At 43.3% G+C, this 25,231-nt stretch overlaps 1 protein-coding gene across 1 annotated transcript in view; it reads right to left on the bottom strand.

The window, feature by feature from the left end:
- The window catches only part of LOC110729256 (magnesium transporter MRS2-I-like), a 48,977-nt gene extending 24,662 nt beyond the window's left edge, over window positions 1–24,315 (bottom strand). Inside the window, exon 1 of the mRNA XM_021908986.1 lies at window positions 23,797–24,315. The gene's annotated coding sequence lies outside the window, so the exon portion shown is untranslated. The remainder of the gene's footprint in view (window positions 1–23,796) is intronic.
- Window positions 24,316–25,231: the final 916 nt, after the last annotated feature.

Raw genomic sequence — 25,231 nt, 5'->3', positions numbered from 1 at the left:
CCATATTCGAAGTTGCCTTCGCTCTAGACGTGAAAGGTTTAATTTCTAAGGGTTTGGTCCCAAATCTCTCTTTCAATTATTTAATTTAATTGTTTGATTATTATTTTCCTTGAAGTTACTAACGTGTGTATTTTGTTATTAGAAAGAGGTATGAGGCATCAAAGTAAGTGCTTTAATGGTTTTAATTGATATTATGATGCAGAAATCATGTTTATATTGTTATTATGATATTCCTAGTATCATGTCTAGGGTAATTTTAATATTAAATATGATTGTTGTGATGCTTCCTATGTTCTTCCTAATATTTATGATTGTTAGTATCATGTTAGGGTTAAAGATTTGATCTTTATTGCTTAGTGACATGCTAGGGTTTGTTATTAATTTTGTTAGTATCATGCCTAGGATCTTGCTATTATTATGCATTAATATTAACATGAACAAGATCATGAATATTATTACTATTATTTGATGATTATTTTATTTATGATTATTATTATTATGATTATTATAATTATTATTCATGATATTATTTATTATGTTGCTTTATTATTTATTGTTATTGCTTGATTATAACTTTTATGCATGTTAAAGGGAATCTATACTTGTAATCACGCTAAATAAGATATTTAATAATCTTGTTAGGGTTAATTGTGATTATAATTCAAGTGATCGCCGATAATAGATTTATTTGTGCATTAAATTCAACCAACATAGATAAACAGGTTTAGGGGTAATCCTATTGATTGCATGTTAATTAAAAAGCGCACATGAATACGATCAGAATAAAGTAGAGGCCTATTATTAGGGCAGGTTCAATCTCTTTTAGGTTGGATTTGTACCTTCATCCCCGGACCCTTATTTGGTTCTAGATCTTATGGAAATGACGATATCTTGGATCGTTAAGGGGTGTAACCTTCACCCTGTGAACGGTTTACAAGTTTCTAAAAAACTTGTTGGCGACTCTTTTGCTCTATCTTCTTCCCTTTTGGACGCCACCGTACTTTAGTGTATGATCATAGTGGGGTTCGAGCTAGTGGGATTTTAAAGGCTTGAAATTATTCCCTACAGTTTTTGGCGACTCCACTGGGAAGGATTTCTGTTTTAATTCCTGAATTTGTTTCGGCAATGATTTAGAATGAGTGGGGCCAGGGCTTGGCGCCAGACTTTTAGCCATAGCGCCAGACGCCAGTATTGGCGCCAGGCGCTACAGTTAAAAACTGGCGCCAATTTTCCCCAATACCGAGCCAGAAATATGCGTTCTAATTTCGACCGGTTTTTCGTATTGTTCTGCTATCCTACTTCCTGATTGAATTTTTTCTCACTTTTCTGAAACCCATATGTGTTCTACATATGGACATAACCCTCTGGGAATTCATGCTCCATCTACCTGATTGAACGCTCCGTGCAACAAAGGGTACATCCGAGATATTGAATTCACCAAACCATGGAAGCGAGTTTTTTCTAAAACTCGCGGTGTCCCATCCACTCGCACCAACCCTTCACGGTTAGGCTTCCGCGCAGTGCATTTGGACAATTAACCATGGACCCTCTATTGACTAAACCATATCCCGAACTTTAGAGAACTAGAGCCATGGTTAGGTTGCAAACTCATTGCATCATGTTGTGCCTACTTGACTAATTGTGCATTATTTGTTGTGCATATATATTCTATGTTTCTCTTAACCATTTGTTGACTTGTGTTGAGACTAAATAAATTAATGGCTTAAAGAACTTTGCCTAATTAATTAATTAATTAATTAATTAATTAATTAATTTGAGTCAATAAAGTCTAATATTTTAATCGGAATTGACCTAGTACGACTTTAGGCATACCCTAGTAGACTAATAACACCGAAAACAGTCCCAGACCGAAGCTCCACTATTGGCGCCAAGGTCTGAGCTGTAGCGCCATGCTATGGAGTGTAGCGGTTGTCTGGCGCCAAGCTCCACAATGTGACGCCAGTCCTGTCGCTTGGCCGACAGTTCGGATTATTGGTCGAGTCATCACTTAGGGTCTAATTAACCAGTTTGCTAATTGATTCGGTTAATTTTTGCTGTCAATAACACCTTGTCGAGTCATTAATCGAGTCTTGGTCACCTAGTCTAGCCACATGGTCATGACAGTCTTAACGCACCACCTACACTCACTCGTCTTAGCACACACTTTGAGTATATATCACCTTGACCATGTCTTAGGTTCATGCATGAGTCGGTCTTTCCGTCATTTGAGTTGGGGGTATATTCTACTCCTAATTCTTCATATCCCTCCATCTGAACCTTCTTCACATTCTATTTCAATCCTTCTTCATTTCCTCCATCCATTGCATGTTGAATAAAGTTTGAGTCAAATAATTAACAATAAGTATCCCGAAATTCCTTTTCCACAGTACTTGGTCAAGGAGAGAAGGGAGATTAATCAAGGACAACCTCTTTATTCAAGTCTCGCTTTTTGATAAACCGATTCGTCAAAAGAGGAAGGATAAGAAGATAATGGCAACTCAAGAAGAAGTCAATGATCTTATGAACCAATTGGCTACCGTGACTGAGACACTGAAGCTTCTCGCACTCAAGGTTGATGATCCCGTGAAGCAACAACAAATGAACCTCATGAAAGAAAGTTTGAGGAAGCTATCTAATGACTATAAATTTCAGGGCATGAGTTCATAAGGGGTTTCGCTGGACAAGGAACTTCTTCCGCATAAGTTCAACGCCACTGACATCCCTAAATTCAAGGCAACAGATAATCCTTATTTCCATTTAAGAGCTTTCGAAACTATAATGAACATTAAGGGTATCGATAAGAAGGTTTTTCCCTTTCTGTTCTCACTATCTCTTGAAACCGTTTGCCAACAATGGTACTTCTCCCTTGACAAGGAGAAAACCTCTACGTGGGAATCGATAGTAAACGCTTTCGTTGATAGGTACAAGTGTAATATCCAAGTTGAAACCGACCATAGACAACTTGAGATGCTAAGACAAAAAGAGAATGAAGGTTTTACTTCTTTCTTTAATAAGTGGAGGGAAACTTCCGCTAAGATGATTGAGGTCCCCACCGAAAAGGAGTCTGTGAGGATGTTTGTCAAGAATCTTCAAGAGAAGTATTCGAAGAATTTAAAATATCAACATAATTTGAATACTTTCAAGGCCGTTTATGACATCGGAATTGAAATCGAAGATGACCTCGCAAAGCAACAATTGGAAAGGAAAGGAAAGAAGAGCGACAATCCTTCTTCTTCCGAAAACGCCCACTCTAGTAATAATGTTAGTACCTTTGACCATAATGATGTCTTAGCCATGGACAATCAAGGATCTAAAAGGGAACCCAGGCAAGAGTTCACATCCATTGGAATAACCTACGATGCTGCTTTTGATCGTCTCTACGATCGAGGATTAATCAAACCTATTGGCCCTACCGAGGATCCAACACCAGAAAATCGATCTTTGAAATGGAATCCAAACTCCTATTGCAAGTACCATCGAGGGCGCGGTCATACTACCGATGAATGCTACATGTTTCAAAACCTCATTCAAGATCTCATAGAGGCAAATAAGATCCCATTGCCTCTAGCTAGCGAGAAGACTGGGTGATGATGAAGCGAACAACACAAGACAAGAGGCGAGCTGCAACGACAAGATTTCATGGCCTCTTTTTTCTATTTCTTTTTCTTTTTTTTTTCCTTTCCCCAATAAGTCTAGCATAGGCACCCTTCTTTTCCCTTAGATTAATTTTGTAGATTCTTTCTTTTCCCTTTTTTTTAATAAAAATGAGCATTTATTTCCTTATATATGATCATTTCATTATATTACAAAAAAAAAACAAAAAAAAAAAATCCATGTCGAACAAAGCACAAGGTATACCAATGATTTGAGGCACCCTTGTAGCCACATCATATCTCCTTTCACCTTTCAAATTTACAATCCTTTCTTCATAAACCACTTTGAGCCTCGTCTAACGATAGACCCTTCTTTTTTCAACCTACATCTACCTAACCTTGGGATGGGATGGTGTGCAACTTATGCAATTCTAAAGAAATCTTGAGCAAATTCAAAAGAAAGCAATAGCAAAAAATAAGCAATAATAAAAAAACGAAAACAAGTGTACAAAAGGGTAAGTGTTCCAATGTATTTGATATGAAAGTATCTTCGATAAGAACACGTCTCATATTGCGTCTCTTATCGAGTGCTCGGTACCGTGCCTGAGAAACATGAATGCCAAGTGAGTGATAGACCGCATGATCAAGATTGCCCACACTTATGGAAATAAAATAGATGCTAAAGAAAAAGATAAAAGAGAGCTAAAAAAGAGTAGAAACTCAAAGATTCAAAAGCGAGGTTGCACACTTTGGGGGGCTTATCTAGGGTCTTGAGCCTTTATCTCCTTCTTCTATAACCTTTAGCATAACCACGTTACAACCCTTAAAAAGACCTTTTTGAGGTATACACACTTGTGCGAGGTTCGGCTAGAGCTACGTTCGGCCTGATTCCTAACGGATACGTAGGTAACCTCACATCGAGGTGCGGCCGTAATAAAAATGCATTCATATTCACATTCACACACTTACACCATGATCATATCAAGGGATCTCCTATGCTCATACATATTTACTTAGAGCTAAACTTGGGGGCTTGATCCCTACATTATTACATTACCTTAGCCTAAGAGTCACCATATTTTAATTCTTCTAAAAATAACATCTTTCCACACTTAGCTCTTGCGGCGTAACTTTAGTGTCACTATCACACAAATCACAGATACATGACCAAATACTTCCCTTAGGAATCCTTTGTCATGGAATCTTAAACGCTGAATCATGCCTCGTCATATCAACATCACTCATCAATCATAATTGTCATTGCATCACAAAGTATGAAGTGCTTAGCCTCCGTGCCTAAGTTACCTAAATACTTTCATCATGGAGTCAACCATTGAGATAGCCTAGGATAGGTTAATCTTTGAGAGATAGTATCAAACAACATTTAACATGCACCTCCAATACCTTTGATTCTTTTTCGCGTCTTTCTTTTTCGGGAGAAAGTCGGTACCCTCCACAACAAAAAAAATGACGGAAAATTTTTGCTTCTTTGCATTTTCGAGTCGCACGATCACATTACTATGCACACACGGGTCATGAGTCACACGTGTCATTTCACTTCGAGTCGAGTCAACCTCGAGTCAGTCGATCACATCGAATCAAGTTTATACCTTGAGTCGTGTCAAGTTGATGAGTCAAGCAATGTTAAGCCTTAAGTCAACCCTAAGATGATTAAAGAATTTGGCAAAGTTCTATAGTCAAAAATAAATACAGGTTCAGCAGAATAGGGAAGACCCTACTCCAATTCTTGGCGCCAGAGATATCTCAGCAACGACAGAGCTCGAAGCCTCTCAGAAAGGTGATTTCGACTTCATACAGCAATTTCGGGTTCCTTGGTACGCCAGTTAGCCCCTATAAGCAATTTGACATGATTAAGTAGTCAGTTTGATTACAATCGTAATAAGTGATCGACTTGACGAAAGATCGTCTCACTTAGCTTTAGCGCATAAGTATTGGCTCATTACAAGCACCAAAGCATCGGTTCAAAAGCAAGCACTTAAACGACAATATTTCCAAATATGGATTGTCGCGCATTCTTATTAAACGACAAAGTTTTCCAAAAATTGGATTGTCATCCCTAACTGACAATATTTCCAAAAATGGATTGTCATGCAACGACAATTTTTCCAAGATTGGATTGTCATCTCTGGCAAAGTTTCCAAGCGTGGATTGTCGTGCTCCTTTTTTATTGGCAAGTTTTTCCAAGTTCGGATTGTCATACATTCATCGGCTCGTTGGCAAGTTTTCCGAGATCGGATTGTCATACACCCAGTTCCCTATAGCAAAATTTCCCAAAGGATTGTTGTAGGTCCCTATTCATCATAAATTTCGGCAAAGTTCCTCAACGTGGATTGTCTTCAGCAAGTGGCAAATTTTCCCGAAGAGGATTGTTGGTCGACTCTTTTTTGCAAATGTTCCAAGACGCGGATTGTCAATAGTGGCAAAAGGATTGTCACATAGCGTTGGCAAATTTCCAAGATGGATTGCTTTCAAGAGTTATATTCCAAGATGTGGATTGTCGATCATAGCAAAGTTCTTATGAAAGATTGTTATGAAGCATTGGCAACATTTCCCAAAGATTGGATTTTGGCAAATTTTCCGAGATACGGATTGTCGCTTCATCGTGGCAACATTTCCAAGGATGGATTGTTACGAAGCATTGACAACTTTCCCTAAATCGGATTGTCATACATCATACAAGAGTTGTGTTGGCAACTATTCCCAAAGAAAAGAGGATTGTCATCACAGCAAAAGCACCGACATACTGGTTCACAAGCAGCAAAGCGCCGACGTACTGGCGTAGCAAATATTAAAAAACAGTGATCTTTTCGAAGACTATCGCAGCGGGAAAAAGAAGCTCTTTGTTCAGAACGTCAAAGTAACAAGGTGGCATTCCCTAGCTTGCGGAAAGTTGTCACAAACAACTGGATGTAATTTCGGGAGAAGTTGTCTTCGATAGTATTCCCTAGGATGTGGAATATTATCAATGCGGATGAGGATTGCTTCAAGAGAAGCAATCTTCGATGGTATTCCCTTGGATGTGGAATATTATCAAAGCGGATGAGGATCGTTTCAGGCGAAGCAATCTTCCAAATTTGGAATCAGTTACAGGTGTAGCAGTTTTCAAGCGGGATGGCATTCTCTAACTTGTAGGAGGTCATCAAAACAACAAGGATGCAGCAATAATCGGTTACTTTCAGAGACGTGTGCTCGACGGTGCAAGATACGCGTTTCTTAACTCTTTTATCTGTTTAACTAATGCTAGTTTTGCAGGTATCGGCGTTGCAAGAGTGATTCTGGATCGCAGAACGTTCTGAATCATTCTCCGTCCCTATCGATACTTTGACTTTTGTTTTCGAAACTTGTGTTTCTCCAAACTCAGTCAAAGTGGGGGCTTCTGTAGACACCCAAATTTGTCTCCCCAAAACCAAACCCAAAATTGAGTACCTTTCACGTCAAATCATAATCGAATGAAACGAAAGTGTGGAAAGTCTAGTGTTGTAGAAAGTTTTTATTTCTTTTCTCTTCTCTCTGTTTTTGAAAACTTGTTTTAAGAAAACAGCCAATCCAATTTGATTGGTCCATGATATGGGTCAAATAGTAGTGTAGTTGGATGGAGCTTAACAATACCTTTCCAACGATATATTATAAGCCCAATTCCGATGAATATTGAGGAAGTTATGGCCAATTTACCAAACTGGGCCCGGTTTAAGCTTTATGTACGGCCCAATGATCTAGGGGAGGGCCTAATATGTTTTATCATTCCTAATGCAATTAGGAATGGTTTTAGTCTTCTGGATTCTTCTAGAAGGTTCTTTTCATTCCTAATTCAATTAGCATTGATAAATTGACTTTTGTTCACTTTTCAGAGTTTTAATCAAAATCAAATAACATTTTTGAGGAAATTATATTATTTTATCCTCCAGTACGGTAAACTTATCGGATTTTCGAAAACGCGTTGGAATCAGGCTTGGCGCCTAACCCCAGGCCTTGGCGCCTGGAACCAGGCCTGGCACCTGGCGCTAGCCATTGGCGTCTGGCGCTAGTGGTGCTGCCTGGCGCCAGCTAGCCAGGGTTGGCGCCAGCCCTGTTTTCTGAGCGTCAGACTCTGTTTTGTTAATTTATCTTTTTTGGCTGATTTTCTCTATAAATATCGTATTAAAAACTCCGTTTTCATTCATCAATTATTATCATTTACGTCCATCATTCATCAACAATCATTAATTCTTTAGCATTCTCTAAATCATTCATCTCTCTTCAACATTCTTTCTTTCTAAACCTTTGTTTTTACATACAAAATTCCGCATTCACAAGACTTAGATACGCCTAGCCATATTTGAAGTGGCCTTCGCTCTAGACGTGAAAGGTTTAATTTCTAAGGGTTTGGTCCGAAATCTCTCTTTCAATTATTTAATTTAATTGTTTGATTATTATTTTCATTGAAGTTACTAACGTGTGTATTTTGTTATTAGAAAGAGGTACGAGGCATCAAAGTAAGTGCTTTAATGGTTTTAATTGATATTATGATGCAGAAATCATGTTTATATTGTTATTATGATATTCCTAGTATCATGTCTAGGGTAATTTTAATATTAAATATGATTGTTGTGATGCTTCCTATGTTCTTCCTAATATTTATGATTGTTAGTATCATGTTAGGGTTAAAGATTTGATCTTTATTGCTTAGTGACATGCTAGGGTTTGTTATTAATTTTGTTAGTATCATGCCTAGGATCTTGCTATTATTATGCATTAATATTAACATGAACAAGATCATGAATATTATTATTATTATTTGATGATTATTTATTTATGATTATTATTATTATGATTATTATAATTTTTTTTCATGATATTATTTATTATGTTGCGTTATTATTTATTGTTATTGCTTGATTATAACTTTTATGCATGTTAAAGGGAATCTATACTTGTAATCACGCTAAATAAGATATTTAATAATCTTGTTAGGGTTAATTGTGATTATAATTCAAGTGATCGCCGATAATAGATTTATTTGTGCATTAAATTCAACCAACATAGATAAATAGGTTTAGGGGTAATCCTATTGATTGCATGTTAATTAAAAAGCGCACATGAATACGATCAGAATAAAGTAGAGGCCTATTATTAGGGCAGGTTCAATCTCTTTTAGGTTGGATTTGTACCTTTATCCCCGAACCCTTATTTGGTTCTAGACCTTATGGAATTGACGATCTCTAGGATCGTTAAGGGTGTAACCTTCACCCTGTGAACGGTTTACAAGTTCCTAAAAAACTTGTTGGCGACTCTTTTGCTCTATCTTCTTCCCTTTTGGACGCCACCGTACTTTAGTGTATGATCACAATGGGGTTCGAGCTAGTGGGATTTTAAAGGCTTGAAATTATTCCCTACAGTACTCATCACCGGGTTTGGTTTTGGGGAGACACAAATGGGTGTCTACAACATCCCTTATAAGTATGATTAAGGTAGACATGATGAGAAAGCCTGTGATTCAATTGAGTGACGCTTTCTAAAGTCTGTTTTGTATGAATAAGGTTTCCTTAAGGAGTTAAGGGATATCCTACCAAACCTGACAAGTTAATCCTGTATTCCTATGTCTTTGTTGTTCTTTGCTTTGGGTATAAACTTCATGCAAAGATGTTTGGTTAATACAAGTGAGAACCCTGATACCAATTTTCATCTTAGTTGTGAGAAATTGAAAGCTAAACATATGACATTTTCGGATCATCCAATTTTATTCAAAAAGAAAAATATGCATTAACACTCCTCATAGTGCACAAAAGGACAATGTCTCCTCAGAAAGAGAATAAAAAAAACCAGAATTACAAGCGAGCCAATACGCATTAAAACAGTTTGGGAAAGCCTAAATTGTAATAATGGGAATGAACTTTAAGTGTAATTTACTATGGAAACAACATATAATATCTATGGAAACACAACCTCATCCCACAAGCATGTGTTCTCTTCATGCTTTTCCATTAACTCTTGACAGGTGATATTAGATAGGAATGAAAATTATAAAGGAATATAGACAAATTAGGGGTTATGTTGAGAGATTATGGGTTTGACCCTGGAATTTATTTCAAAAATTACATGTAAATCCATTCCCATTATCATTGTTTATACACGGTTACCAAACGGAGCAAAAAGTATTATTTCCATTTATTTACAACCAAAACGAGCCAACGTCTCAGAAAGAAAATTGAAAAATCCTAGGGAAGTTCTCAACAACAAAAGTAAATTCTGCAATAACTCACGGTAATTGACAGAGGTCATACAATTAGTGGAGCGTGTGGTTTGATTTAAAGCAAAGCGAAGAACCATCACAGTGCAAATGTATTAGTGAGACACATAAAGGGGGTGTTTAGTTAGTGTATTTTTTAGATTGGAAACAGATTAGATTAAACCAATATCGTTATAGTGTGTTTGATTTGATAGCATGGTTACCCCTCATTAGTTACCTCTCAAAAAAAATTGGGGTAACAAATATCCTTACCATGGTTAAACCAAACAAATGAAAAGGTAATATCTAAATGATTCACTTCCCCCTTATTTGTTTCCTTTACACTCCGTTTCCATTTCCAAATCAAACGTCCTAGAGTGTATAAGCATTTCAATTCCTATGCTTCGCTTTAATTAAATACTAGTTTTATGCCACGTGCGATGTCCGGGTTATTTATTCAATTTTAAAATAAAAATTTTCATCTAAAATATCTATGTAATTTGAAGATTAATAATTACTTGACAATGATTGTTTGTTTATGAGTATTTTATGAAAAAATCACTTGACAATCTAAAATAATAAGAACTAATAATGTACAACCAAAAAGAATAGTTTTCTAAAGATGTGATCTCTAAACATCTAGGGAAATGTTGGTTGCATGTTAAGGCTTAAGAGAACGACTATATATAATAACACGTCTCTTTGATTTTTTTAATTTTTTCCTTTTGTACCTCTCTGGATCCTTCATTTGTATAGAAATATTAGTATTTTATTAAAAAAAAATTCTAAACAAAAGTTTTATTGAAAACAAAACTCTAAAATAACCTTTTTATCCTACTAATTTATCCAAATTTTATTGAAAATAAAACTCTAAAATAACATTTTTATCTTATCGAATCTATTCTGCTTTTCCCTATTCTAAAAAATAAAACATTCAAATAAATCTTATGTGTATATTATTAATTAACTATCGCTTACGTGGCATGACACTTGGAAAAGTTGTAATGTCTCGTGACCTGGCTAAAAGTTTAACTTTATATATTGATTATATAATTTATCTTCAGTTTATAAACCTACTATAGGCTCTTCTTGTGTTCAGATTCAATTAATCCTTCTAAGACGGCCATGATGCAATCCTTCGATGAACATAAAGCAGCAGTTCTATGTTGCAGGTGGCTAGTGACTAGCTAGTATATTTGATAAAAATAACTCTCCAATTGATAAGCTTTATGCTAGTGCATACGTTTATGTTATATGAATTCTTCATTTCACCTCAAGTACCCATGTCGTTATGTCGTTGGAAACTTCACTTTTGGTTCAAAACCATGGATTTTTTTTCACAAAATAGCCTAGTCGGACGCTTGGACACATTCCCGTGTCGAACATAGTTACTTGAGTCCATATAACATAGGCATACGTGTTTCTCTAAGACTACATACGTATGCAATTTGAACACAAAGAAATACTTGCTTGTCTAGTGCCTGTTTGTTACAAGATATGTGCTATCTTCTTTAACGTTGCCTATATACTCACAACTTCACAAGTTTTTCTAAGACTAAGTACGTACACAATTTGAACACAAAGAAATACTTGCTTGTCTAGTGCCTGTTTGTTTAAGGATATGTGGTATCTTGTTTAACGTCGCCTATATACTCACAAGTTTTTCTAAGACTATGTACACAAATTGAACACAAAAGAATACTAGTCTTATGCAATACTTGCTTGTCTAGTGCCTATTTGTTATAGGATATCCGGTATCTTATCATCGTCTGCATAAGCCATGAATACAAAGCAAAATACGACAACGCCGACGAAAGATGCTGTAACAATCTTATTACAAATGTAATCACCTACTGTATTTTGTTCTGGTGTTGCTAGATTAATGGTTTTTTTTCTTATTCGAGCAAACTTACTGATCTTTTCCGGTTAATAACATAATTCAATTGCCAACAAATAAATTCAGAAACAATTTCAGAATTCTAAATGTTTGGGTCCAATTTAGTCCAATTGGGCCTGGTCACTGAATGATCCAATTAAAAGCCCAAGGTTAAGGTTCAACTCTCCAAATATGCTAAAGTCAAAAATCAACATCCTCAAAGCCATGTCAAGGTCAGTCAACGGCCCAATCAGCTTGGCCCAGCCCAACTGACTTCCGGGCCCAATCCGCCTCCTTCATTAGCCAAGGTATAAAAGCCAACAATTTGGTCAATCCTTGGTAAGACAATAAAGCCTCAAGCAACTAAACTCTTGCACAGCTTTCTCTCTCTAATATACTGACTTAAGCATCGGAGGGGCCTTCCTCGGCGTCCCCCCCGAGGCTAGTTTACGTGTATTTGTTGTGCAGGAAACCCTCGGCTCCTGCGTCGTTCGGACCGAGACCAAGTTCCCTCAAGATAAAAGGATCTTCCGAGATTCGATTGTTTTGATCCGAAACAATTTGGCGCCGTCTGTGGGGAACGCTACTAAATTTCGCGTCAGTCATCAAACACTCCGGCAGTCGCCATGACTAAGAGTGGAAAGAGTTCCAAGAAGGCTAAGAAGGGAGGAGGCCGGATTACGGTGAGGGAACGCCAGCCGGTTTATCCCTCCCCGGAGCAAGCCTCTTCCGAATCGGAGGCCCCCATTTCTCCGGAAAGGGAAGCCTCAAGAGGTCCTAGCCTCCAGGAGGAGAACACCTCGCACCACACTCGGCAGCCGGGGCCATCCCCGAGACCGAGTGGCTCAGGTGCGAGGAACTCCCCGCCGCGCCATAGCGTGCAGTCCAGGTCACATCCGCGGGAGACTCCTCCCTCCGGACCCTCCACCGAGGAAGTGGCCAGAGCAGTGGCCATCTGCATGGAGTTCCTTAAAGCTCAAGGGGCTCCAATCCAGATGCCTGATGATCACCAGCCGAGAAACCTGAAAAGGAGGATCGGTCAGGATGATGGTGGACAAGTTCCACCACATAGACAGCTCGGCCAGAGGTGGCGAGGGGACACCCGAAACTCCAGTAAGGAGAGGAGGAGGAACCCTCAACCCTCTGACCACTCCGAAGCTCAGAATTCCATGGGGCCCTCCAAGGACCCGGAATTCGCCCGCCAAAGCGTTCATGAACGCTTGGGTTCGAGGGAGGTGAGTGTGCATAGCCGCCTCACCTTCCCAGAGGATACCGGACCCCACCCAACCTTGTCTCAGCCGGGGACGAAAACCACTTCCACCTCTGAGAAAGGAGGGAGCGAGGTCCCTGAGGCTGGGTACAAGGGGAAGGCGGTCATGGTTCCATCGAACTCGCCCTTCCAGAAGTGGATTCTGGAAGAGCATGTGCCAACGGTCAAAATCCCGGCACATATTACTTACGATGGTACCTCAGATCCTAAGGATCACATTGCCTCTTACGAGGGGCACATGTATCTGAACCCGAGGTCTGAGGCTACCTGGTGTAAATACTTTCCTACGACCCTCAAAGGTGTTGCCCAATCCTGGATCACCAAAGGGCTCAAGGAAGGCTCCATAACCGGTTGGAACGACCTCTCCAACAAGTTCAAGAGCAAATTCTCTACGGCCAACCGCCGAGAGAAGACCACTGCAGAGCTAATGAGTCTGCAGCAGGCGGAGGACGAGAGCCTCCGCGACTATCTGACTCGCTTCAGCAACGAGTCATCCGGAATCACAAGCCTGGATCAAGGCCTGGCCGTGTTCGCGCTACGGAACGGCCTCCAAGCTGGAAAGTTCCTGGACTTCATGGTCATGCATCCCCCGCAGACCCTGGAGGAAGCCTTGGAAGCATCGGATAGGTTCATCCGAGCCGAGGAGTGGAACAGATCCAGGTCTCAGTCTCGTCCGAGAATTGAGAAGCCGAAAGGGCAGCAGCCCGAAGTCTCGGCGCAGAGGAAAGGGAAGGCTAAGGCCTCAGAACCGTCCTCTGCTGCCGAGCCGAAGAAGGAAAGACACTTTCCCTACACGGGAAGGTACGATTCATACACTCCACTCTCCCTTCCCCGTGCTAAGATTTTCAGCACGACGAAGGACGAGGGGAGATTCAAAAAACCTCGTCCGTTGCCTCCCTGGCATCAGACGAGGGGAAAGGACCAGTGGTGCGAGTTCCATGACTCACCCGGGCATCGCACCGAGGACTGCGTCCAGCTGAAGGACCAGATTGAGGATCTGGTCCGCAAGGGGTACCTGAGCCGATACCTCGCGGACAGGCGCGAGGAGAAAAAAGCTGAAAAAGATTCTCGGCAGGACCTCAACTTCGCTCGGAAGAAGGATAAGGGACCTCAGGGCAAGGAGTCCCTCGACATCCTGGTTATTTCCGGGGGAATCTCGCGAGGCACAGCCAAACGCCAACTGAGGGGTCTAACCCATCAGATTCATCAGGCTGAGCTTCGGCAGTCCCAGTCACCGGCGCCGAACATCCTGTTCACAGCCGAAGACTGTGAGGGGGTGGTATACCCCCACGATGACCCACTAGTAATCATTCTGGGCATCGCCAACCGCAACGTCTGGCGGACCCTCGTCGACGGCGGTAGCGGGGCGAACATCCTCTTCCGAGGAGCGTTCGACCAGCTGAGGATGGGAGCCGAGCACCTGGCCCCCGCACCCTACCCGGTGTCTGGGTTCAACGGCTCTTCCTCGTATCCTGACGGGAAGATTACACTTCCTGTCACCATCGGCGAAGGCCGAGCAGCTAGGAATATCATGGCCGAATTTTTGGTCGTAGATGCTCCATCTGCATACAACGTGATCATGGGGAGACCCCTCATTCACGGCATTCAAGGAGTCGTCTCCACGTATCATCAAATCATGATATACGTTTCAGACGAGGGACGCTCCGAGAAAATAAAGGGCAGTCAAAAAGAAGCCCGCCGATGCAATCACCTCAAGCCATCCACGTCTCGCCGAGGCGACCGTGGCGATGGGGAGGAAAAGCACCGGGACCGAAACGCCAAAAAGCCGAGAGGCTCAGACGTTTCGGCTAATGAAGCCCCAGACAACGAGAAATCTGATGGGGGCCAAAAGGCTGACTCCGCCTCAGAGCCGAACGACTCTGATGGCCAGCCGCGGTCAGGAAAGTCTGCTAATATTGATAGCAGGCCGGAATTCGAGGAATCCAACTCTAAGAGCATGGAGACGGATGACCTGACCGAGTCAATAGAACTGACCGTAGGAGATCCGAACAGATGTGTTAGCATCGGGTCGTCACTGGAGCCAAACACCCGTGCGGCACTCGTCCAACTCCTACGGGCCAGTGGAGACGTGTTCGCCTTCTCAGCCGCAGAAATGCCCGGGATTGATCCGGACTTCGTCTCCCATAGGCTTAATGTCGACCCCTCCAGTCGACCCATTAAGCAGAAAAAGCGGAACTACTCCGCCGAAAAGAACCAGAACATCGCAGCTGAGGTCGATAAGCTCCTAGATGCTGGGTTCATTGAACCCTGTCAGTATCCGGAGTGGCTGGCCAATGTTGTAATGGTTCAGAAGGCAAATGGTAACTGGAGGATGTGCGTTGACTTCACGGACCTGAATAGGGCATGTCCCAAGGACTCCTATCCGCTGCCGAGGATCGACCAACTGGTCGACTCGACAAGCGGGCATGCTCTGCTCAGTTTCATGGACGCATTCTCGGGATACCATCAGATCTTCATGCACCCCGAGGACCGAGCTAAAACAGCGTTCATAACAAGTTCCGGGTTGTACAATTACAGAATGATGCCCTTCGGATTGAAAAATGCGGGGGCAACATATCAGAGGTTGGTTGATCAGGTTTTCGCCGAGCAAAAAGGCCGAAACATGGAGGTTTATGTTGACGACTCAATCGTCAAAAGCATAAAAGAAAAAGATCATGTCACGGACCTAGCCGAAACCTTCGCCACCCTCAGAAAATACAAAATGAAGCTGAATCCGAAGAAATGTGTCTTCGGCGTGAAGTCAGGCAAGTTCCTCGGCTTCATGGTCAGCAAGAGGGGGATTGATGCAAACCCCGCCAAAGTACAAGCTGCTTTAGACCTCCCCGAGCCGAAGACAAAAAGGGATATTCAGCGTCTAGCCGGGAGAATGGCTGCCTTGTCCAGGTTCATCTCACGAGCCTCAGACAAAGGGCTCCCTTTCTTCAAGGCGCTGAAGCTCCAAAATTCAAAAGGCATTGAATGGGGAGACGAACAAAAGTCAGCCTTTCAGCAGCTCCGTGAACACCTGGCTCAACTCCCAACACTGGCAAGGCCAGTCGTAGGAGACATCCTATACTTATACGTGGCGGTCAGTCCAGCCACGGTAAGCGCGGTGCTGCTAAGGGAAGAAGAAAAAGTTCAACAGCCGATCTATTTCGTCAGCCACACCCTGACGGATGCCGAGACGCGCTACCCATTGTTAGAAAAAGTGGCTTATGCAGTGGTGGTGGCTGCTCGGAAGTTGCGACCCTATTTTGATTCTCATCAAATAGCGGTTCTAACTGATCAGCCGTTAGAGAAAGTCCTCGGCAAGGTTGAAAAATCCGGTAGACTAGCAAAGTGGGCTTTCGAGCTCACCGAGTTCAGTATCGGTTATCAGCCGAGAACAGCCATCAAGGCGCAAGCCTTGGCAGACTTCTTGGCCGAGTGCTCCTATCAGGAGACTCTGGATGCAAGGAGGAAAATCTGGACCGTCTTCACGGATGGGTCCTCCACCGTGAACGGTTCGGGGGCAGGGGTCGTCATTACCTCTCCCGAAGGCAAAACCTTCGAGTATGCACTAAAATTTTCATTCAAAGCCTCTAACAACGAGGCCGAATATGAAGCAGCCATTGCTGGCTTAGACCTGTGCATATCGTTGGAAGCCGAGCATGTCTACCTCAAGACAGATTCTCAGCTGGTCGCCAATCAGATCCGGGGGGAGTATGAGGCTAAAGAGCCTTCAATGGCAGCTTACCTCACAAGGATCAAATCGACAATTGCGAAGCTGAGATCTTTCGAAGTAGAGCTGATCCCAAGGGGTCAAAATGCTCAAGCAGACGCACTCTCCAAACTTGCAAGCTCAACTCTGACTGAGTTAAGCCGTTCTGTCTATGTGGAGGTGCGCCGAGAAAAGAGTGTAGCCGAAGCAATATCAATCTGCTGCGCTGCACTCGAGCCGAGCTGGATGGATGACATCCTGGCTTATAAACTCAGGGACGAGCTCCCCGAGGATAGGAATTCGGCCTCCAAGATAAAGCGGATCAGTTCACGATTCCTCGTCTTCGGCGGCCAACTCCTCAGAAAATCCTTCTCCGCTCCATTATTGAAATGCGTGGGTCCAACGGATGCCGACTATATTCTCCGAGAGATTCACCTCGGCATCTGCGGAAACCACATAGGAGGGAGAACCTTAGCCCACAAAGCTCTCAGGGCAGGGTATTTTTGGCCTACAATGATCTCGGATGCAAAGAACATGGTCAGAAAATGCGAGAAATGCCAAAAATTTGCACCGGTAATCCATCGGCCATGCCTAGATCTCCAGCCAATTCTTAATCCTCTTCCATTTGCGCAATGGGGGTTGGATATTCTGGGACCCTTTCCCGAGGCCCCATACAAAAGAAAGTGGCTGATAGTCGGAATCGACTATTTCAGCAAATGGATTGAAGCGGAAGCTGCTTCAAGCATATCTGAGCAAACTGTCAGACAGTTCATCTGGCAGAACATAATAACTCGGTTCGGCATCCCAAAAGTTTTTGTGTTCGACCACGGCAGACAGTTTGACAACCTGCCCTTGCGCCGATACACTGATCAATTCGGGATAAAATTGGCTTACTCCGCGGTTTGCCACCCTCAGAGTAATGGCCAAGCCGAAGCCGCAAATAAACAGATCCTTAACGCTCTCAGAAAAAGAGTAGAGGATCAAAAGTCCAAGTGGGTAGAGGAACTTCCGGGAACCCTCTGGTCACTCCGGACAACCGAGAAGGAGGCAACGGGGCATTCACCTTTTCAGCTGGTGTATGGATCCGAAGCAGTGCTTCCAGTGGAAGTGGGCTCAGAAAGCCTACGAGTGAATCTCTTCTCAGCCGAGGAAAATGAGCAGCTCATGAAAGAGTCCCTCGACTTCCTTGACGAGATTAGAGATCTAGCCCGAGAAAGGATGGCTGCACACAAGCTCAGAATGAGCAAGTCCTACAACCGAAGAGTCTATCAACGACCTCTCAGAGTTGGGGATTTAGTTCTGAGGAATGCTGCAGCTGTTCAAAAAAGTCACATTCATGGCAAACTCTCAACATCTTGGGAGGGACCTTATGAAATTTATCAAGAGCTTCAGCCCGGTACCTTCAGACTCAAACAAATGGATGGCACCGAGCTGAAAAACCATTGGAATGCCGATGTGCTCAAAAAATACTATGTGTAAATCCTTCGGATAGTACAATCTATGTAAGTACACTGATTTTGTTTACAAAAAGGCCATCGAGCCAGTATTCATTCAGATTGCGTGTATTCTTTAAGTCTTTATGCTTTCTACGGTTTTTCAAAAATTCAAGGTTTCATTCGGCGCTGTCCGGGGTATTGCATAATGATGCCTTGTACCTCGGCAAGCCGTAAAACCTGCCAAAAAAGGATACAAGCCCGAAGTATTGCATAGTGATGCCTTGTACTTCGGAGAATCTGTTCCTTTGGGCAAAAAGGCCATAGACTTATCCGACACATAGCCTAAAAAATAGGAACTGATAAAGCCCCGAAGTATTGCATAGTGATGCCTTGTACTTCGGATGAATCAGTTCCGGGTGGTAGTTGCAACTCTGAAGTATTGCATGATGATGCCTCGTACTTCAGATAAACTGCTGCCCCGGCATGGTGTTTCGGATAGTTGTTCCCTTGGATGAATTGAAGAAAGTGTCACAAGAGTACCATCTCTAGAGTGAAAACTCTCAGGTGGGAAATCAGTACTTTAAAAACAGATGTAGAAAATAAAGCAAAGTGTTCAAAGATCCTCGGCTTAGCCGAGAAAAATTATCAGCCATTCCAGAATTCAGAAGACCTCATCTTCAGATTTCTGGGGGGGCAGAGGGAAATAGAGAAATGGCACAACTGATCTAATACCCTTCAGCTCAGCCGAAGTTTGATACTTATGTCAGTTTTTTCACAAGTTGAAAACATCCGAGTACAAACGGCAAAAAGAAGTCTCAGCAGAAATGATTCTCGCTAGCCGAAGTTCTGCACTTAGCAAATATTTGAAAGATCATTCAAAGAAAGCAGTAAAGTGCGAAGACTGGTAGAGCGAAGGAAAAAATACACGAGAAAGCTGAGAAAGTGAACTTCTTTGAAATAAAAATGTTGAATTACAAAAATTGTCGGCAGCCGCCCACAAGCGGAAAGTAACAGCTGCCGAAATACGTACAGGCAAAATAAAAATATAATAAGCTGTTGTACGATAAGGCAAGCTGAAGCAAAAAAAAAACAAAAGGCAAAAATTCAGAAAGCGGCAAGTCTAAAGTTGAGCGCATGATGAACCGCAAGATTCTGAAGACGACTGCCCGAGTTCCTATGCTTCAGCCTGAGGATCAGACTGATCAGCTTCATTGGGCCCAATGGTGGTCTCAGCTCCAGCAGCAGAAGAAGCAGGCTTTGCACTCTGCCGAGCCTCCCTTTCCCTCTGCTCAGCCTCCAACTCCATCCTCTCAGCTTCTTCCTCGGCTTCCTCAGCCTTAAGGATTTCAGCTTCGATTGGAGTGGCATACTTCATGTGAGGGTCTTCGGGATCTTGGACCCATTCAGCACATTTGGACCAGTCCAGCTTCGGCTCAGCATGAAGGCAGACCCTTCGGCACACTCTGAACCCGTTTCTAAAACCCATTTCATACTCTTCTTGGGTATAGATACGGACTTTGAGTAGAGCCTCAGCATCGGCCAACTTCTTCTTCGTCTCCTCCAAGTCTTCCTCGGATCTCTTCAGCTCATCGACGAGCTTGGAGGAGGAGCCTTTCAGCTCGGTAAACTCTTGCTGAACCCGGGAAGCCTCGGCCTGAACTTGGACCATTTCTTCCTTCTTGGCAGTGAGCTGATCCTCAGCCTCTTGTAGCTTAGCTCTTTGAGCTTCAGCAGCAGCAGCAGCCTCTGAGAGTTGGACGTCTTTGGCCAAGAGCAACTCTTCAGCAGCCATTCGGCTGGCTTCAAGAGCCTCTAGACGCTGCTGCACTTCAGCTTGTGCAGCAGTTCCTTCTTGAATTCGGCTCTCAATAGCAGCCTTGAATTTGGAGACGTCCACTCCCATATGCTCCTGGAGGAATTTTTCCCCTTCCATCAGTGGGGGAAAAACCTCCATCTCCATAGCATCGCAGAAGGTTTTCAGAGCTTCGGCAGCTTTTTTACCGTACTCCTCAACCTCCTGCTGCTTCTCTTCAGCTGCTGCTTGCTTCAGCTTAGCAAGCTTAACTTCCTCTTCAGCCACCTTCCTTTCGTGCACAGCAGCGTCCACCCTATCTTGTAGGGAATCTATCAGCTCTACAGTGAGAGTCTGATTGTGCACGAACTGAAAACAGGGGCACAAGTTAAAAAAGTAAAAAATAATAGCTGAAAGGTTGAGTTCAGAAAGAAATCAAGGCAAGGAAAATTACCTGCATCATCAGCAGTTGGTTAGACCTGGCTGGGTCAGGAACTGATCTACTGGATTCGCCCATCCCAGCAGTGGCCTTCAGCGACCAGATCCTTGCCCTGTCTACTTCGGACATGCCAGCAAAATTGCCGAAGTAGGCTGCAGCTCCTTCTCGGTTTGGACCCCATATGAGGTCCCAGATGTGATCTGGGATTGGAATTCGGGGGGCCGAGAAACCCATTTCTCCAGAATGCAGAGTCTGGAAAGAAGGGAAGGACGACGATGGAGCTTGATTAGCTTTGGTTGTCTCAGCATCGTCCTTCTCAGAGGAGTCAAGTACTATGACCTCCTCTTCTTCAGGGGTGAGGACGAAAGCCTCAACCTCTCTTGCGATATCTGCCGTGAAGCCTTCAGCACTTGACATCACGGCATCTTTATTTTCGTGCTCAGCAGCACTCTCCTTGATTTCTTCTTGGACCCCTCCCTTAGGTCCGGGAGTTCTCTGATCCACCTCCATCTCAGGAGGTGGCGGAGGGGTCTTTTGAGGAGATTGGGGTGTTGGCTGGGGAACCCTCGGCGATCCATTGCCTTCCTCAGGTTCCCTTATTGCGACGCCGATGGTCATCGGCCTCTGCTGAAAATCATGAGGGCCGATGATGGCCATCCTTCGGCGCCTTTTCAGAAGGGGCTGCTCGTCCATATCTGAATCTGAAGACTCTTGTATTTGATCTTCGGGACGAACAGGAGCTTTGCCTTCTCTGTGTCTGTTACTCTCTTCAGACTGTAACAGACAGGGGGGAAGAAGAGTGTGAGTAAAAAAAAAGAAAAGAAAAGAAAAAAGTTGTCTAAAAACTCACCGAGGTCTTCAGCAAAGCCTCGTCTTCTTCAGCTGCTCTAGCTGCAGCTTCGGCTTCAGCAGCTCTGGAGGACCCTTCTCCTCCTTCACAAGCCTCAAGTACCCGTGCAACCTCTTCGGCTGTGCGGGCAGCTTCAGCTTCTTCTTCCAGCAGCTGAAACAAGGGATCCCTCTTCTTCCACCAAGGCTTCTGCCTCTGATACAGAGCAACAGCCTCAATTTGGAAGTGGGAAGAGTCTAGGTGAACCTCTCGGCGCCTTGGTTCAGTGATAGGGGGAGCCCGATCAGTTACGACTCGTTCTCGGCTGACGCCAAGGCGAGCGTAATCAATGCCGACGTTGGTCTCGTCCCGTTCTGAAAAAGAAAAGGGGAGAAGTCAATTCAGTTAGTTCGGCACATCACAAGAAAGCAAAATGAAAGAAGAAAAGAGATAATTAAAAGGCCTCGGCCCCAGCCGAAGAAGATTACCATCCCTAAACTTTCGGCTGAGGCCGACAGCTGCCAGCATATTCTCTTGGAAAACATAGTGCGTATCGGGGAGCCAAGTCTCCGGGATATGCTGCATTCGGCCGCTGCCTCCCCGGTTCGGCAGCTTGCCGAAGATGTTCTGCTGATTAAGGTTCGGGTCTGGCCCGCTATCTTCGGGAGGACCTAAACTTCCCATATCAGGATCCGGCTCGGCAAGATACCGGGGAGCGCTGAAAACATAAGGATGGCTCGGCTCCGTGGGCGCCCTAACCCAAATCCATTGACCTCTCCAGTCCTTGTCTGAAGAGTCGTTCGGCCACATGGTTAGGAACGGGGGCCGAGACTCAATCCGATACCACCCAGAACCATGGCTTCCGTGCCCACTCTGAATATTTGGCACTAGCCGATGGAGCTTTCTGAAGCAGTGCAGGTTCGGCACGTATCTGAAGAATTTGCAGACCCATAAGTACGTCATTACCCTTCGGATGCTGGTGGGGGTCAGCTGGCACAGGGAAATGTTGTAATGGATCAGCAAGTCTCGGACGAATACGTCCAAAGGGAACCTCAGCCCATACTGAAGCTGTCTCGTGTACACCCCCACATACCCCGGGGGTGGACGATGGATTCTATCGGATGCTGAGGGCATTCGGCACCAATATCCATCAGCTTCAAAAATGCCGTAGTGCAACTCAATTTGCTCAGCAAATCGATATTGATCGGCGTTCTCTACCCACCATGAGTAGGGACGGTTCTTTATCATGGCCGAAGCTACTTCGGCATCCTCCCACTCTGAAAACCCTGGGAGGATATCCCAAAGGACAGCGGGAACTTCATCATCCCGTCCTGAAGCTCTCACCCCCTCAGCCCTCTGAGGAGGAGCCGAAGAAATGGGAGTCGCCCTAACCCCTTCAGCAGGGTCAGACTCTGTCCTTCGTCCATTCCAGGTCCCAATCCTGTCCCTGGGATCGAGGATTAGCCTTGCTCTTCTTGGAGCACGGGCTCCACCTCTAACTCCCCTCACCATCGACGAATTTCGAAGGAAAAAGTCGAAAAAGGGGAAAGAGTGCAAAGTCGAGGAAAAATGAAATAAAATCAAAGGAATTTACCTTGATCTGAAGCAAAAGCCGCCGATTTACGAATCGGTAGTGACAGGTCTCAGCTTCTAAGCTTAATGCTCGGGGAATTTGCGAAGTTTTGATGCGGGCTCTTGAGCGTTCTTGAGAATTCTGGGTTTGTGTTGATGAGTGAGTGGGGAGAGAAGACGCGCCTCTATTTATATCTCCAGAAATGGGAATTCAAGGAGTCTGCGTTTCAATTTCTCTCAAGCACCCCACTAAGTAGCCGTTAAACACACGACCTTGCAGTTAAATCGCCCACTACCCGTCCAACTTCCGCAATTATCCACATTAACTGTTGTTATCTCATTAATCATGGGTTGATTACGGTTTAAATTCACATTTTTGGATCAACAAATCATTCACTTCCCTCCTTTTCTGATTAAATCAAACCCGACCCGTCATCCTTCCAAATCGGGTCTGGGGGGCAAGTTGTTTGGGTCCAATTTAGTCCAATTGGGCCTGGTCACTGAATGATCCAATTAAAAGCCCAAGGTTAAGGTTCAACTCTCCAAATATGCTAAAGTCAAAAATCAACATCCTCAAAGCCATGTCAAGGTCAGTCAACGGCCCAATCAGCTTGGCCCAGCCCAACTGACTTCCGGGCCCAATCCGCCTCCTTCATTAGCCAAGGTATAAAAGCCAACAATTTGGTCAATCCTTGGTAAGACAATAAAGCCTCAAGCAACTAAACTCTTGCACAGCTTTCTCTCTCTAATATACTGACTTAAGCATCGGAGGGGCCTTCCTCGGCGTCCCCCCCGAGGCTAGTTTACGTGTATTTGTTGTGCAGGAAACCCTCGGCTCCTGCGTCGTTCGGACCGAGACCAAGTTCCCTCAAGATAAAAGGATCTTCCGAGATTCGATTGTTTTGATCCGAAACACTAAAATTCCAAATCCGCAAATCATAATCATTTAAATTAAAATCACAACATACATTGCAAAATAACTTTCATAAACCATATAAAAAAAATAATAAAAATAAAAAAAAAATCAATTACAAAACCAGAATAGAATTAGATTCTCAAGTACCTCGAATAATATGAAGAGTTGAAGAAGTGGTGATGTTGACCGACAATTCAGGTAGTCGGTAAAAGAAGGAGAGAGAAAATCTGTGAATATTGAGTGAGTAAGAAGAGAGTGAAGAGGGGTTGAAGGAGGCTACATGCTGTCGAATTTTGCAGGAAAAAAGGGACCTTTGATCAGGGAATCAACTTCCAAATTCGTATTATTCAGCTTTTTTTTTTTTCAAATTTTGGCGTTGTACTTGTGTAGGCATGGAAATTTTATCAAGTATCACTACTTATTGTTTGGGTCAAAGTCAAATTATTGACTCGGGTATATTGACTAAATAATTAATCTGTGTTACTTTGGCCTGTATTAATTATTTTAGTTAAACTTATTTAATTAATAATAAAGTCCAACAAAATGGATTTGATTTAATTTAAATGGGTCATTTATGAAAGGAGGTGGAAATGGATATGAGGCCCATTTAGTGGTCATCTTGAAACCCTAGCTTAGGAGAACTCTATAAATAGAACTTTCTCCCTCATTTCATACACATGAAAAATACAGAGAAAAATCTCTCTACAGAAAAACCTCTCTATTCAAAAACCCTCTCTAAACTTCTCTAAAAACCAATCTCAAGAACTAGAAGAAGAACAACAAGCATCGGACGTGCCGTTCCATTTTAGAAGACCAACCTTGATTGAGATCAAGCCTTTTCGGCCCTCTATCAAGGAATTCCAGTTTCGACTACAACAAATCGAACCATTTAACGACGTAGCGTGGAGATCGAATCAGTGGATTACATTAGAGATTATACTCAAATTTGTTATATTAATAAAAATTATATTTTTTGCATTTATTTTGACTATTTCGCAGACGCAAAATTTGTGTTTACAAATTTTTGGCACGCTCAGTGGGACCATCCCTACCACTCATCTCCTTTTCCATGTCAAGTCTTCAACAATGGCTTCAAACAACAACACCTCTTAATCCGCCACCAAGGATCTCACCTTTGCCCAGCAAAAGGCTGCGGAGTTGGCTGCACTGTTCAAGGACGATGGCTTGCACACTAGAGGAATGAAGAGGAGGGCCGAATTTCAGGAATCTGCCGCGAGACTTCGAACTGCTATCATCCCTACTAAGCCAAGCACAAGATCTCGTGGACGTTCCTCCTCAAATCTCTCGCTTCTCATGAGATTCCGGTGTTCGGCTCATTCCCTCCTCCTAAAGGTGAACCTTCCGCCTCTACACACGACTCAGAAAGGACTCCACCTGCCAGATCTGAGAAGTTAGTTATCCATACCAGCCCGCTTTTCGATGCCTTCGACGAAGGAGATCAAGGAAGCAGTTGTGCCTCATATCCTTCAACTCCACGACGAACTTCTGATATGATTGAGTTTTCTCAATCATCACAAACAACTATTGCTGCTGTTATGGTGATTGAATCCAAGACCGCCGA

The sequence above is a fragment of the Chenopodium quinoa genome, unplaced genomic scaffold (genome assembly GCF_001683475.1).
Source record: "Chenopodium quinoa cultivar QQ74 unplaced genomic scaffold, ASM168347v1, whole genome shotgun sequence".
Classification (NCBI taxonomy): Eukaryota; Viridiplantae; Streptophyta; class Magnoliopsida; order Caryophyllales; family Amaranthaceae; genus Chenopodium; species Chenopodium quinoa.
Note: the sequence above shows the minus strand (reverse complement) of the source record. Positions and strands in the feature narration are given on the sequence as shown.